This window comes from Rhamphochromis longiceps, linkage group LG3, assembly GCF_057381845.1.
Source record: "Rhamphochromis longiceps isolate RC_006_pf linkage group LG3, R_longiceps_female_GT1.1, whole genome shotgun sequence".
Classification (NCBI taxonomy): Eukaryota; Metazoa; Chordata; class Actinopteri; order Cichliformes; family Cichlidae; genus Rhamphochromis; species Rhamphochromis longiceps.
Genome location: NC_140559.1, coordinates 17,514,203 through 17,528,574, shown reverse-complemented (window position 1 = coordinate 17,528,574; position 14,372 = coordinate 17,514,203). Strand labels below are relative to the sequence as shown.

Genomic DNA, 14,372 nt, shown 5'->3' with positions numbered 1-14,372 from the left:
AAGGGCCATGCTCCAACTGATGTTCAGCCAGTATTTTAATCTTCTTTTCACCAGCAAACACCGTGAAAAACTATGGTGAAATGATCAATGAAAAACACGGATATTACATCAGGAGAACAAAAATTACAACTCAAATAAAACATGCACACAAAGTAAACGCACCAACACACTGTTTGCGCCTTTCTACTGAACATCCATGAGCAATTGTAGTCCATATCTTCAATATTTCCACCTTTTACACAAGCCAGCATTCTCTTTCTGGCTCGAGCCTTCAGTCTCTGGTGACATGTGCGCTTAATTGAGCATCACCCCAAAGCACGCACACCACAAAGCGTCACACTCAGGCCCACCAGTAGGTGGCGACAACACAACATGAATCCAGATTAAACACCAAATGTTGAACATTGCAATTACATAATAATTACATTTCAATGCGACAGCTACAAACAGTTTGGTGTGAAAAATGAAGAAATGGTCTCAGAACAAGTAGTTTGAGCCCTGATTTCTGATTCAAACTAATTTAACTGTTTTCAGTGGTACATATGGAGCTTTATCACAGGAGGAGACACACCGACACATATTTCCTTTCAATTTGGTTTTCTACTTGTTTTCTATCTTTTTAGTTAATTAACTGATTTTAATTCTCAGATTTTGCCACCTAATTCATTATTTCCAAAGATATGCACGTGGCACAGTAACAGTATCTTTAGCAGTAGCTTGGGACCTGACGGTAAATGTTTACTTTGTCTCTCTGAGATTTACTGATAGAAAACTTTGCAGAGAGAACAACACAGTATGAACAGTCTTCTCACAGGTACTGATAAAGAAACAAATATAGAGTTTCTCTTAATTTTGCTTCAGTTTGTTTTCTGTAATCTTGAGCTTCACATGTTAAGTTTACAGATGGTGAGCTTAAGTTGCCAGAATGTAATGTTCCTACAAAAATACAGGCTAAGTGTGTACCTGTGTTAGTGATTTAACTGAGGCAGCTCAACAAAGCCAGTCCTTCTTTGTATTAATTGACTTGACAAAACCAACAAACCCAGGTGAGAGATAAAGGGTATCACAACAGTGGTTATCTGTTTTCTCTTATTTTGATCTAATACAGGGGACATTAAAGTCACTTTAGCAAAATGTATTTTAATAGTTGAAGGTTATTGGCAATAGCTGTTACGGCCCTGGCCGTCTAGAGTTTGTTTCTGTGCTATGTCTTTAAGTATCTACAGGTCCTTCCTGATAGGAGAGCTGGCGGTGGGTTATTGGTCCCCTCATCATGTGGCTGTTTTTAAAACATCCCTCACCAGCAGTTGTTGGCGGCAGCAGGTGACAGCAGCAGCAGACCCATCCTTGGCCTCCAAACTTTGTGACATTCGTGTGTGTGATCCTTAAGACCTACAGAGCTTTGGACATAGTATGTAGACACATTTTCACTTGCAAAGAGTAAACTGTAAATAAGCACTGAAGCAGAAGAGGAGAGCTGCCTTAATATTCTCCTGTTTATTTCAGTTAGGGAGTTAGGTGTAGCATGTGTCCTTTGTTTGGTTTATGTTTCACATAGGGTTTAGATAGCACCTCCTTTCCTGACTTAGCTTGTTTTTTTTTTGTTGTTGCTTTTTTTGGGGGGGGGGGGGGGGGGGGGGGGGGCTTGTTATTTCGGGCTTTGTTCATCCCAGAGTAAAGTTTTTCAGTGTAGACACAAATGAACCACCGCTCACTTCAAAGATTGGCTTCTGACTATGGTTTTTGGAATCAGGGTGGGGTCACTTCCTTTCCAACCCTTATGTTATGTTTCTGTACCCCTAGACTGGGGCGTAACAATAACCTACAAATATGACTGATTGGTTCTCTTATTTGAGCCCTGCGAGCTGAAAGTCACCATATTTTCATCAATCAACAAAATGCAGTGAATGAACAAAAGATAAATCAATAAGTGGTGTAAACACCTTTTGCCTCAATTCAACAGCATCAATTCTTCTAGGTGCACTTGCACACAGTTTTTGAAGGTAGGTTGTTCCTACCAGCTTCCTCACATCCTTCTCTCTCTTCATGTAAACCCAGACACACTCGATGATGTTCAGGGTTCTGTGGTGGGCTGTACTATCACTTCCAGTACTTCTTGTTCTTCTCTACACTGAAGATAGTTCTTAATGACTTTGACTGTATGCTTGGGGTCATTCTCCTGCTGCAGGATAATTCAAATTCACTGAATCATCATTTGAATAGAGACAAATACATTCTTACTGCTCAGTTGCAGCTGTGGGTGACATGGGAAATTGTTACCTGCAGAAAAAATTGTTGCTGCAAGAAGAACAGAGTGTAATCAGTGTTTATTAGTGGTGTCCTTTGGTGTACTGCAGTGTTTAGGATGACGTTTTACTTCAGTGCAGTTCAGTGATGGATGGAGGGAATTTTATTGTAGTCACAGAGATCCATAACAGGGAGCAGGAAAAGAGTTCCACTGGATCACAATAATAAAGTCTAAGAGAACAAGATGTATTTAATTTTATCCAATCCAAACCATCTTTATTTATAAAGCACTTTAAAATACCCAGCACAGGACCAAAGTGCTATACAGTAAATCAGAATCAGAAAGGGTTTTATTGCCAAATGTTGAGCAGGTTTACAACATTAGGAAATTGCTGCCTCTGCACTCAGTATAACAGAGTCTAAACTTATTGGTGCTTGGAGTGAATGGGTCATTTGAGTGTGCAGACAAGCAACAACATGCCCCAAGTAAAACTGTGTTGCAATGTGTATGAAACTTATTGATACTTTTGGAAGCATCATTGGAAAGAATAAACTGTGTGTTATGCTGTGTGTGTGACACCTTGTTTTGGAAGGGGAGAGGTTTCCTGTTCTTTGTGCGTTCTGATAAAGGCTCTGTGGTGATGTGAATATGTTTACAAAATGCTGACCACTGTGAGTATCTTTGACCTCTGACGTTGTGACCAGTCAAAGTAGCAAATACACAGTTAATCTCACCGTTCATTGTTTTCATTGTAGCGGAGACTAAAATGTGATCATGACTGTCATCAGTTCACGTTTTAAAATATGCCTTGGATTTTTGATTGTGGAGAAGTCTCATTTTGAGGTTCATTGGTGTAAAGGGGGGAAAAGGAGAAGATTTGCAAAATAAAAATGTTGAATTCAAAAAAAAAAAAAAGGAAATTGCTGCGGTGCTTAGTGCAAACATACTGTCATAAATAACGCTTAAATAGACATGAGAAAAAAAACAAGAATAAGAATTAAAAGTGCTAAGTAGATAGATATATACATGAGTGCAGGTGGTGATCAGTGCCAAACATGGAATGATGCAGTGACACAGCGTAGGGTCATGTGTTAGTGGTGGGAACAGTCATATGGTTATTGTTCATGTGTCCAACAGCAGAGGGGAAGAAACTGTTCTTATGGCGAGAGGTTCTGGTGCGAATGGACCGGAGCCTCCTGCCTGAGGGGAGCAGATCAAACATACTGTGTCCAGGGTGAGAAGGGTCAGCTGAGATCCGAGCTGCACGCCGCAGTGTCCTGGAGGTGTACAGGTCCTGCAGAGATGGGAGTCTGCAGCCAATCACCTTCTCAGCAGAGCGCACAACACGCTGCAGTCTCTGTTTGTCCCTGATAGTGGCTCCAGCGTACCACACAGTGATGGAGGAGGTGAGGATGGACTCGATGATTGCAGTGTAGAATTGCATCATCGTCCGTGTTGACAGGTTGAATTTCTTCAGCTGCCTCTGTTTTGGAGGAAGGAAGGTTCAGGGTTTCAGTAGTCATCATTATGGGCTCATCCGATTAGAATGAGAATAAGCAGTCATCATTTGCAGGTTTTGTCATTTTATTGTATAACGGATAAAGGAAAGAAAGACACACATGGACTGCTCTCTCTAAAAAGGACATAAAGTATGATTTAAGTAACTCAAAATGATACATGAACTCAGGAGACTCAAAGAGAAACTCACCTCAGCTGCCGCCCCATGTGGGAGTGAAGAAAGAGTGAGGGGTAGGTGAGTGCAGTCCTTATATAATGAGTGACAGGTGAGTGCGATTAAGGCGAAGCACCACACCCAATCAAAGGTGAGGAAAAGAAACAAGGTGCATCTGGTGAAGTGAATGTGCTAGAAGGTGAGCCTTTACAACAGCCGCCCCCATATTTCTACTGAGAAATATGTTCACAAAGCGGGGGCAGAGGAATCAGACATGCTACAGGTCTAATATAGGTTCAGGGGGTCGACCTAGAGGTCGACAATGCAGGCCAGACAGTTCAGGGGGCCGACCATGTAGCCAGCGGTGGCGGCAAAGCAGGTCCAAATGCCAACCGCGTGGGATGCAGCGGCAGGCCCAGACCTGCAGACCGTTGGGCAGTTTTGCAGGTGCTGGGGGCAATGTACGGGGCTTGGCAGAGGCAGGACCAGGTGATGCAGGAGCAGGCAGCGCCCTGACCACTGGCGGAATGGCAGCCACAGGCGGTGGAACTGGTGATAGTGGCACTGCTGGTGACGACATAGGTAATGCTGATGGTAGAGTATGAGGTGGCTGAATGAATTCAGAGCCATCAGCGGACACAAGGATGTGCTGGAGCGGTTCTCCTGAACCTGAACTGGAAGATGTGAACAAACATTGGGCATGTGTGGAACTGCTCTGGGGTTGGAAGTCTGTGATTGGACCTTGGAGTGTCCATCCTAAGCGGGTTTTGACTGCTGCAGGAGATCCAAATGGTCCATGTCTAACTGGTGCAATAGGCGTAATAAGGTGGGTATGATCAGAGCCTATGAGCAGTAGTGGAGCTGCTTTGTTAATGAAGGTTAATGGGATACCTTGAAGATGCTTGTATCTCCGTTGAAGAGAGGATACGGGGTAGGTGTGGTCTGAAAGTGCTAAGTGACTTGTAGCGAAGGCATTATTATTATTGTGTAAGTTTTCTCTGGATGTGCGATGGGAGAAATCTGGAAACTTACACAAGACCCTTGAATAGTTTCAACTTCTTGATGGACAGTTCTGAGTGATAATTTTTCAGCTTTCCCAGTTAGGTGGAGATGCTTAGCTGCAGATGTCAGAAGCATGGTACGTTGGGAGCCATCATCAAGTATTGCATATGTTTCCAGGGTTCTTTTGCCATTACGCAGGAGCACTTTCACAAGCTTTAATAGTACACTGGGACAATCGCTAGGTCTATCAAAGTACAGTGTCCTCACTACAGGATTAGTTTCAGTTCTAGGTCTCTGATTCACCTCACATAGGATCTGTAGATGTAGTCCCATACAGGTGGCACATGCTTTCCTCAGGTCACACTTTGCGGCCTGATGAGTCCTAGCACAACGCCAACACCGTTTGTTTCTCTTTATCCAGTTTATTTTCTCATCCTTTGTCTTGTTAATGAACTCAGGGCACTTGCTAATGTGGTGTTCAGGTGAGCAGCAATATGCACATCTTGCCTTAGTCATTATGATGGGTTGTGCTGCCTGTACAGGATCGGATGCATTTGTCCCATGTAATATTGTTGTGAGTGGAGAGGTGTACTTATGGGCAGGTCGTGGCTGGTTAAAGGATGAAACAGGACTGTCCTTTCTTGGTTGACACTTGCATTCCATTTGCAACCAGGATGAGAACAAAGGTAAGTCATACATCATATCTCCTTGTTCCCTGTAAATGTGCCGTTTGAAGCGACTGGAATGCTCTGCGGGCAACTTTTCAAGTAGGCGATCGACATGGGAGCCACAATTTACTTCTGTCCGTCCTTGATCACCCATAGTGCTAAGCAAACCAACCAAAGCTTGCACACGAAGAGCAAAGTAATCCAGAGTCCGACCATCACCTGCTCTGATAGGAGGAAGCTCAAGTATATTCCGTAGCTCTTTCAATGCTAGCTCTCTTGGTTGCCCATAACGCTCATCAAGAGCTTTGATGGCTTGAGTGTATGGGTCAGGAGCATAGGAAAAGGAAATAGCTAACCGTTTAGCTTTGTCTACTTTCAGGTGATCAAGAAGGACATGATATTTGAAATGCTCTGTCTCATGAGGGTCAAGCAGGTTAGTAAGGGCCAATCGTAACAGCCTATACTGGATTTCATCTTCTCTGGTAAGGTCTGGGAAAGAAGGACCCTCAAGTTTATACACATGTGTTCTAGTGCTAACAGGGTGACTAGAACTAGCAGTAATGGGTACCGAAGGTTTTTGTGCATGCAAACCATCAAATGTAGCTGGTTGCTGCTTTAAAGGAGGGTGCTGCCTTGGTTCTGGAATGCAAACGAGAGGTTGAGTGGGGTCTTCATCTAGAGGAACAGCAGGTTGAACACATGAAATCTGGTGGGGACCTTGCAGTGGCGTGGCCAGGAAATTAAAAGGAGTCTCATCTGGTGTAGGAAAAACTGGTCTAGGCAAACCACTTGAAGGAACTGCAGCATCTAATATTGTTGAATTAGGGAAAGGAGGGCTAGCAGCCAGAACTGCACCAGAGTGACGGCTAACCTGGGGGGGCTGAGAGGGTGATTGACATGTTGCTGGATCAATCACTGGGAACTGCTCATGTTGCTGATGTGTTTGGGGAATGGCTTGTAAACTGCAAACAGAGGATTTGCTTTCATCAGAGACAATGTGAATTGAAGATCTGGAGGAACTGCGAGAATGGGGAGGAGATAACTGAATCATGAGTTGCCTAATCTCCCTCATTGTCATCAGGAGTTCCCTCATCACCTCATCTTGATTGGTGGGTAAAGGAGTAGGCGATGTCTCTGGTTGTCTTCCTGACTCCCCATCAGGATCCTGCAGCCCATGTGTGTCTGTGTCACTATGCTGGCATTCTGTTTGACTCTCTGTATCACATCGAGCACTTCTACTTCCAGGATACTGAACGTCATACTGCTGCAGGTGGGCAGGAGGTCGACTATCATGACCGGAACGTCTCAAATCTTCAGTCAATGGCTGCTGTGAATCCATGACGCTAACGCTACTCCGGCTCGGAGGACCATGTTTTGGAGGAAGGAAGGTTCAGGGTTTCAGTAGTCATCATCATGGGCTCATCGGATTAGAATGAGAATAAACAGTCATCATTTGCAGGTTTTGTCGTTTTATTGTATAACGGATAAAGGAAAGAAAGACACACATGGACTGCTCTCTCCAAAAAGGACATAAAGTATGATTTAAGTAACTCAAAATGATACATGAACTCAGGAGACTCAAAGAGAAACTCACCTCAGCTGCCGCCCCATGTGGGAGTGAAGAAAGAGTGAGGGGTAGGTGAGTGCAGTCCTTATATAACGAGTGACAGGTGAGTGCGATTAAGGCGAAGCACCACACCCAATCAAAGGTGAGGAAAAGAAACAAGGTGCATCTGGTGAAGTGAATGTGCTAGAAGGTGAGCCTTTACAACAGCCTCAGGAAGTACATCCTCTGCTGGGCTCTCTTAATGACGGAGGTGATGGTGGGCTCCCACTTCAGGTCCTGGGTGATGGTGGTACCCAGGAAGCGGAATGAGTCCACAGAGGTGATGAGGGTGTCAGTCAGGATGATGGGGGGGGGGAGGGATTGGGGCTGTGTGCTTCCTGAAGTCCACAATAATCTCCACTGTCTTCTCGGCATTCAGCACCAGGTTGTTGTGGCTGCACCAGGACACCAGACGTTCAACCTCCATCCTGTAGGCAGACTCATCCCCGCCCGAGATGAGTCCAATAACGGTGGTGTCATCTGCAAACTTGATTAGCTTGACAGACTGGTGGGTGGAGGTGCAGCAGTTGGTGTACAGGGAGAAGAGCAGAGGAGAAAGAACACAGCCCTGAGGGGAGCCGGTGCTGATGGTCCAGGAGTCCGAGACATTCTTTCCCAGCCTCACATGCTGCTTCCTGTCCGTCAGGAAGTCAGTGATCAGAATCAGAATCAGAATACTTTATTGATCCCTGGGGGAAATTATTTTTTGTTACAGTGCTCCATTTTAAACCAACATTAAGACAAGACAGACAATACGCTAACTAAGAATAGTACAATATATACATATATATACATACATACATACATAAGTCACTTATAAATAAATATTTGGAAAAGAAACATGTGTAGTTGTAGCAGCAAACAGTGTGTTAAGTGGATGCGTTGTACAGGGAGATGGCCACAGGCAGGAATGATTTCCTGTGTCGTTCAGTGGTGCTTTTCGGTAATCTCAGTCTCTCACTGAACGAGCTCCTGTGACTGACCAACATGTCATGGAGTGGGTGGGAGGTGTTATCCAACATTGTCTTTATCTTGGACAGCATCCGCCTCTCCGACACCACCTTGAGGGAGTCCAGCTCCATCCCCACAACATTGCTGGCCTTACGGATCAGTTTATTAAGTCTGTTGGCATCTGCGACCCTCAGCCTGCTCCCCCAGCATGCAACAGCATAGAGGATCGCACTGGCCACCACAGACTCATAGAAAATCCTCAGCATTTTCTGGCAGATGTTGAAGGACCTCAGTCGCCTCAAAAAATAGAGACGACTCTGGCCCTTCCTGTAAAGTGCTGTGGTGTTTTTAGCCCAGTCCAGTTTATTGTCAATGTGTACTCCAAGGTATTTATAGTCCTCCACAATGTCAACACTGACCCCCTGGATTGAAACAGGGGTCAAGTGTTTCCTGGTCTTCCTGAAGTCCACGATCAGTTCCTTGGTCTTTGCCACGTTGAGCTGCAGATGATTCTGCTCACACCACGTGACAAAGGAGTCGACCACAGCCCGGTACTCTGTCTCATCATCCCTGCTGATGCATCCAACCACCGCAGAGTCATCAGAAAACTTCTGAAGATGGCAGGTCTCTGTGCAGTGGCTGAAGTCTGTGGTGTAGAGGGTGAAGAGGAAGGGGGAGAGGACAGTCCCCTGTGGTGCCCCTGTGTTGCTAATCACCTTGTCAGACACACACTGTGGGAGACGTACATATTGCGGTCTTCCTGTCAGGTAATCAACAATCCAGGACACCAGAGAAGCATCCACCTGCATCGCTGCTAACTTATCACCCAGGAGGGTCGGCCTGATGGTGTTGAAAGCACTGGAAAAGTCAAAAAACATGACCCTCACAGTGCTCGCCGGCTGGTCCAGATGGGTGTAGACACGATTGAGCAGGTAGATGATGGCGTCCTCTGTTCCGAGACGAGGCTGATAAGCGAACTGAAGGGGATCCAGATGTGGTCTTACTATGGGTCGCAGCTGGTCCAGGATGAGCCTTTCCAGGGTCTTCATGATGTGGGAGGTCAGTGCCACGGGCCTGTAATCCTCGGGGCCACTGGGACGAGGCGTCTTTGGTACAGGGACGAGGCATGATGTCTTCCACATCACCGGGACCCTCTGCAGACTCAGACTCAGCATAAACAGTTTATGAAAGACTCCACACAGCTGGGGGGCACAGGCCTTGAGGACAAGGGGACTCACTCCGTCTGGTCCAGCAGACTTGCCTGAGTGAAGTCTCCTCATTTGCATTTCAACCTGGTATTGAGTGAAGGTGATGGGTGGGGGAGGGGTGTCAGGAATCTCACAGGAGGCAACATGTGAAGAGAGAGGCTGGCACAGTGGTGTGGCTCTGGATTCCAGGCTGACTGCAGGTGAGGTTGTGGGGGTGGGAGCAGACACTGTGGTGTCGAATCTATTGAAAAACAGATTCAACTCGTCGGCTCTATTCTCACCTCCCTCAGCTCCCCTGCTGTTGGTTGGCCTGAATCCAGTGATGGTCTTCATGCCCCTCCACACCTCTCTCATGCTGTTCTGCTGGAGTTTCCACTCCAGCTTCCTCCTGTAATTGTCCTTAGCCTCTCTGATCTTGTCCTTTAGTAACACCTGGACCTTCCTCACCTCCTCTTTGTTGCCCCCTCTGAAAGCCCTCTTCTTGTTGTTGAGGAGGGCTTTGATGTCCTTAGTCACCCACGGCTTGTTATTTGGGTAACAATGAACAGTCTGAGCTGGAACAATGGAGTCGGTGCAGAAAGTTATGTAGTCTGTGATACACTCAGTAAGCCCATTGATGTCCTCGGCGTGAGGCTCACAGAGTGTTTCCCAGTCGGTCACCTCGAAACAGCCCTGTAGTTCCGCTATTGCCTCCTCTGACCACCTCCTAACAGTCCTGGTGGTCACAGGTTCCCTCCTCACAATTGGCACATAGCGGGGGGTGAGGTGAATCAGGTTATGATCTGACCTACCAAGTGGGGGGAGGGAGGAGGAGCTGTATGCATCCTTGACGTTAGCATACAGTAAGTCTAAAGTTTTCTCTCCCCTGGTGGGACAGTCCACATATTGTTTGAATGTTGGTAGTGTATTGTCCAGTGATACATGGTTGAAGTCACCCGAGATCACAATAAAGGCACTCGGGTGCTGAGTCTGTAGCCGAGCTATGGCAGAGTGGATAGTGTCACATGCAGCTGTGGGGTTAGCAGAGGGGGGAACATAAACAGCCACCAAGATGACGTGAGAGAATTCCCTGGGTAAATAATACGGCCTGAGTCCAACAGCACACAGTTCAGTGTCCGGGCAACAAATCCTTTCTTTGATTGTTATGTTGGCAGGGTTACACCACCGGTTGTTAACTAAAACAGCAAGCCCACCTCCTTTACGCTTACCGCTAGCGATGCTGTCCCTGTCCGCCCGAACAGTGTGGAAGCCTTCCACGGAAGCATTCTCATCGGGAATGACCTGGTGCAGCCATGATTCGGTGAAACACATCAGGCTACACTCTCGGTATTCCCTCTGACTCCGTACCAGTGCTGAGAGCTCGTCGATTTTACTTGCCAACGATCGCACATTTCCCATCACGATAGACAGCAGACACGGTTTAAACCTCCTCCTCGCTTCGAGCCTCCGCTGTCTCACCGTCACCTTTTTTCTTCTCTTCTGTCCTTGACCTCTGCATCCCCGATGTGTTTTCCTCCAAATTTCAGCTGGTACTTCTGCGGGCACTTCTGCGGGCCTGGCCAGCGAGCCGGCCGGCATCAGGGCGATCAGCTGATCTCTGGAGTAAACAGTCCGTGCGTGTAGGAGATGTGCCGCGGTCCCGTTCCATGATAAAAGTAACAGTTCCACGGCCACCAGAAGAACAAAAACTCTCTCAATCCACATGATTGAGTAAGAGATAGAAAACGGAGGAAAATACAAGTCAGAAAAAAAAAAGAATACGTAAGAAAAAAGAGCTAAACTAAGAGAAAAGCAGGAGCGACTGTAACAGGCTGCACGCTGGTTGGCGCATGCGCACTTAACCTGATCCACCGGCAGATGGGATCAGGCACATTCATCTGGGAAAGCTTGCCTCGGAGATGGTCTGGAAGGATGGTGTTGAAGGCAGAGCTGAAGTTCACAAACAGGATCCTGGCGTAGGTTCCTGGGGAGTCCAGATGCTGCAGGATGAAGTGTAGGGCCATGTTGATGGCGTCATCTACAGACCTGTTGGCTCTGTATGCAAACTGCAGGGGGTCCAGGAGGGGGGCCGTGAGGGTCTTGAGATAGGAGAGAACCGGGCGCTCAAATGACTTCATGACCACAGATGTCAGAGCCACGGGTCTGTAGTCATTTAGTCCAGTGATCCTAGGTTTCTTGGGCACAGGGATTATGGTAGAGGACTGAAGCAATTCAATTCAATTCAATTCAATTCAATTTTATTTATATAGCGCCAAATCACAACAAAAGTCGCCTCAAGGCGCTTCATAGATACAGAGAAAAACCCAACAATCATATGACCCCCTATGAGCAAGCACTTTGGCAACAGTGGGAAGGAAAAACTCCCTTTTAACAGGAAGAAACCTCCGGCAGAACCAGGCTCAGGGAAGGGCGGGGCCATCTGCTGCGACCGGTTGGGGTGAGAGAAGGAAGACAGGATAAAGACATGCTGTGGAAGAGAGACAGAGGTTAATAACAGATATGATTCAATGCAGAGAGGTCTATTAATACATAGTGAGTGAGAAAGGTGACTGGAAAGGAAAAACTCAATGCATCATGGGAATCCCCCGGCAGCCTACATCTATTGCAGCATAACTAAGGGAGGATCCAGGGTCACCTGGTCCAGCCCTAACTATATGCTTTAGCAAAAAGGAAAGTTTTAAGCCTAATCTTAAAAGTAGAGATAGTGTCTGTCTCCCGAATCCAAACTGGAAGCTGGTTCCACAGAAGAGGGGCCGGAAAACTGAAGGCTCTCCCTCCCATTCTACTTTTAAATACTCTAGGAACAACAAGTAGGCCTGCAGAGCGAGAGCGGAGCGCTCTAATAGGGTGATATGGTATGTTGAGACTAGTAGTTAAACATATGCCATTTTATGACCAGTAGTCAATGTAGTGAATTAGGTTAACAGCTGTAGGCCATATATTATCCTCTAGTTCTGATGGTGTGCTATGTATGTAGTTTAGTCTTTATTATACTCTTGAATAAAAGAAACATAATCATTTCTTAGTTCATTAGATAAAGTGTGCATCACTCTGTATCCTTGATCGGCTGTGAATGTCTTACACTGTTTTCTTGAAATGTTTTATTGCTGAATCATATGAAGAAGGTTGTAAGCAGGAGACTTGGTGTCTGGGGAGAGGAGATTAAAACCACATTCCTTACCCCCCTTCCTACTTTCACACAGAAAGACAGGGAGGCAAGGTCAGGAGCCAGTCTCGCTAAGAATTAGAAAAACCTGTGAAGATGCAGCTTTTATGACAAGGAGGGGGGCTGTTACTAGCTATAAAAGTCTGTGAAAGTTTCTACCATTTTGAGACATGCTCCTGACCCTCTGCAAGGCATCTCTCCCGTCCGGACGTTTCAAATGCTCTGTATTGTTGAAAGTACAAATGATTGTTGATTGAGCATTTATACACCGAGTACTGTCCTTCCTTCAGCCCAAAGATTCAAAGAATTGGGAGATTTCAACAGGTACTACAAGGTCATTAAGATAAGATGGGGCCTGATTATTTAAGACCTTGTATGTGAGGAGCAGGATTTTGAATTCAATTCTGGATTTAACAGGAAGCCAATGAAGGGAAGCCAAAACAGGAGAAATATGCTCTCTCTTTCTAGTCCCTGTCAGGACTCTTGCTGCAGCATTTTGGATTAGCTGAAGGCTTTTCAGTGAGTTTTTTGGACATCCTGATAATAATGAATTACAGTAGTCCAGCCTGGAAGTAATAAATGCATGAACTAGTTTTTCAGCGTCACTCTGAGACAGGATATTTCTAATTTAAGAGATGTTGCGCAAATGGAAGAACGCAGTCTTACATATTTGTTTAATATGTGCGTTGAAGGACATGTCCTGGTCAAAAATGACTCCAAGGTTCCTCCAAGGTAATGCCATCCAGACTAAGAATCTGGTTAGATACCATATTTCTAAGATTTTCAGGGCTGAGTACAATAACCTCAGTTTTATCTGAATTAAGAAGCAGAAAGTTAGCGGCCATCCAGGTCTTTATGTCTTTAAGACATTCCTGCAGTTTAACTAATTGGTGTGTGTCATCTGGCTTCATGGACAGATAGAGCTGGGTGTCATCTGCATAGCAGTGAAAATGTATGCTATGTCTTCTAATGATACTGCCTAAGGGAAGCATGTATAATGTAAACAGAATTGGTCCTAGCACTGAACCCTGTGGAACTCCATAATTAACCTCAGTGTGTGAAGAGGACTCTCCATTTACATGCACGAATTGGAGTCTATTAGATAGATATGATACAAACCACTGCAGCGCAGTACTTGTAATACCTACAGCATGTTCTAATCGCTCTAATAAGATATTATAGTCAACAGTATCGAACGCTGCACTGAGGTCTAGCAGGACAAGCACAGAGATGAGTCCACTGTCAGAGGCCATAAGAAGATCATTTGTAACCTTCACTAAAGCTGTTTCTGTGCTGTGCTGAGCTCTGAAACCTGACTGAAACTCTTCAAATAAACCATTCCTCACCAGATGATCTGTTAGCTGTTTGACAACTACTCTTTCAAGGATTTTTGATATGAAAGGAAGGTTGGAGATTGACCTATAATTAGCTAAGATTGCTGGGTCTAGAGATGGCTTTTTGAGTAAAGGTTTAACTACAGCCAGCTTGAAGGCTTGTGGTACATAGCTGATTATTAGAGATAGGTTGATCATATTTAAGATCGAAGAATTAATTAATGGCAGGACTTCTTTGAGCAGTTTTGTAGGAATGGGGTCTAAAAGACACGTTGATGGTTTGGAGGAAGTAATTATTGAAGTTAACTCAGAAAGATCAATTGGAGAAAAAGAGTCTAACTTAACATCAATGGTACTAAGAGTAACTGTAGATAATATTACATCTGTGGGATGATTATTGGTAATTTTTTCTCTAATGAAAAAAATTTTATTTGTGAAGAAGTTCATGAAGTCATTACTAGTTAACGTTAAAGGGATGGTTGGCTCAAAAGAGCTCTGACTTTTTGTCAGCCTGGCT

General features: G+C 45.3%; 1 protein-coding gene across 1 annotated transcript in view; it reads left to right on the top strand.

The window, feature by feature from the left end:
* Positions 1 to 14,372, top strand: part of LOC146673228 (uncharacterized) — a 49,338-nt gene that overhangs the window by 12,930 nt on the left and 22,036 nt on the right. The gene's annotated exons all lie outside the window — the stretch shown is intronic.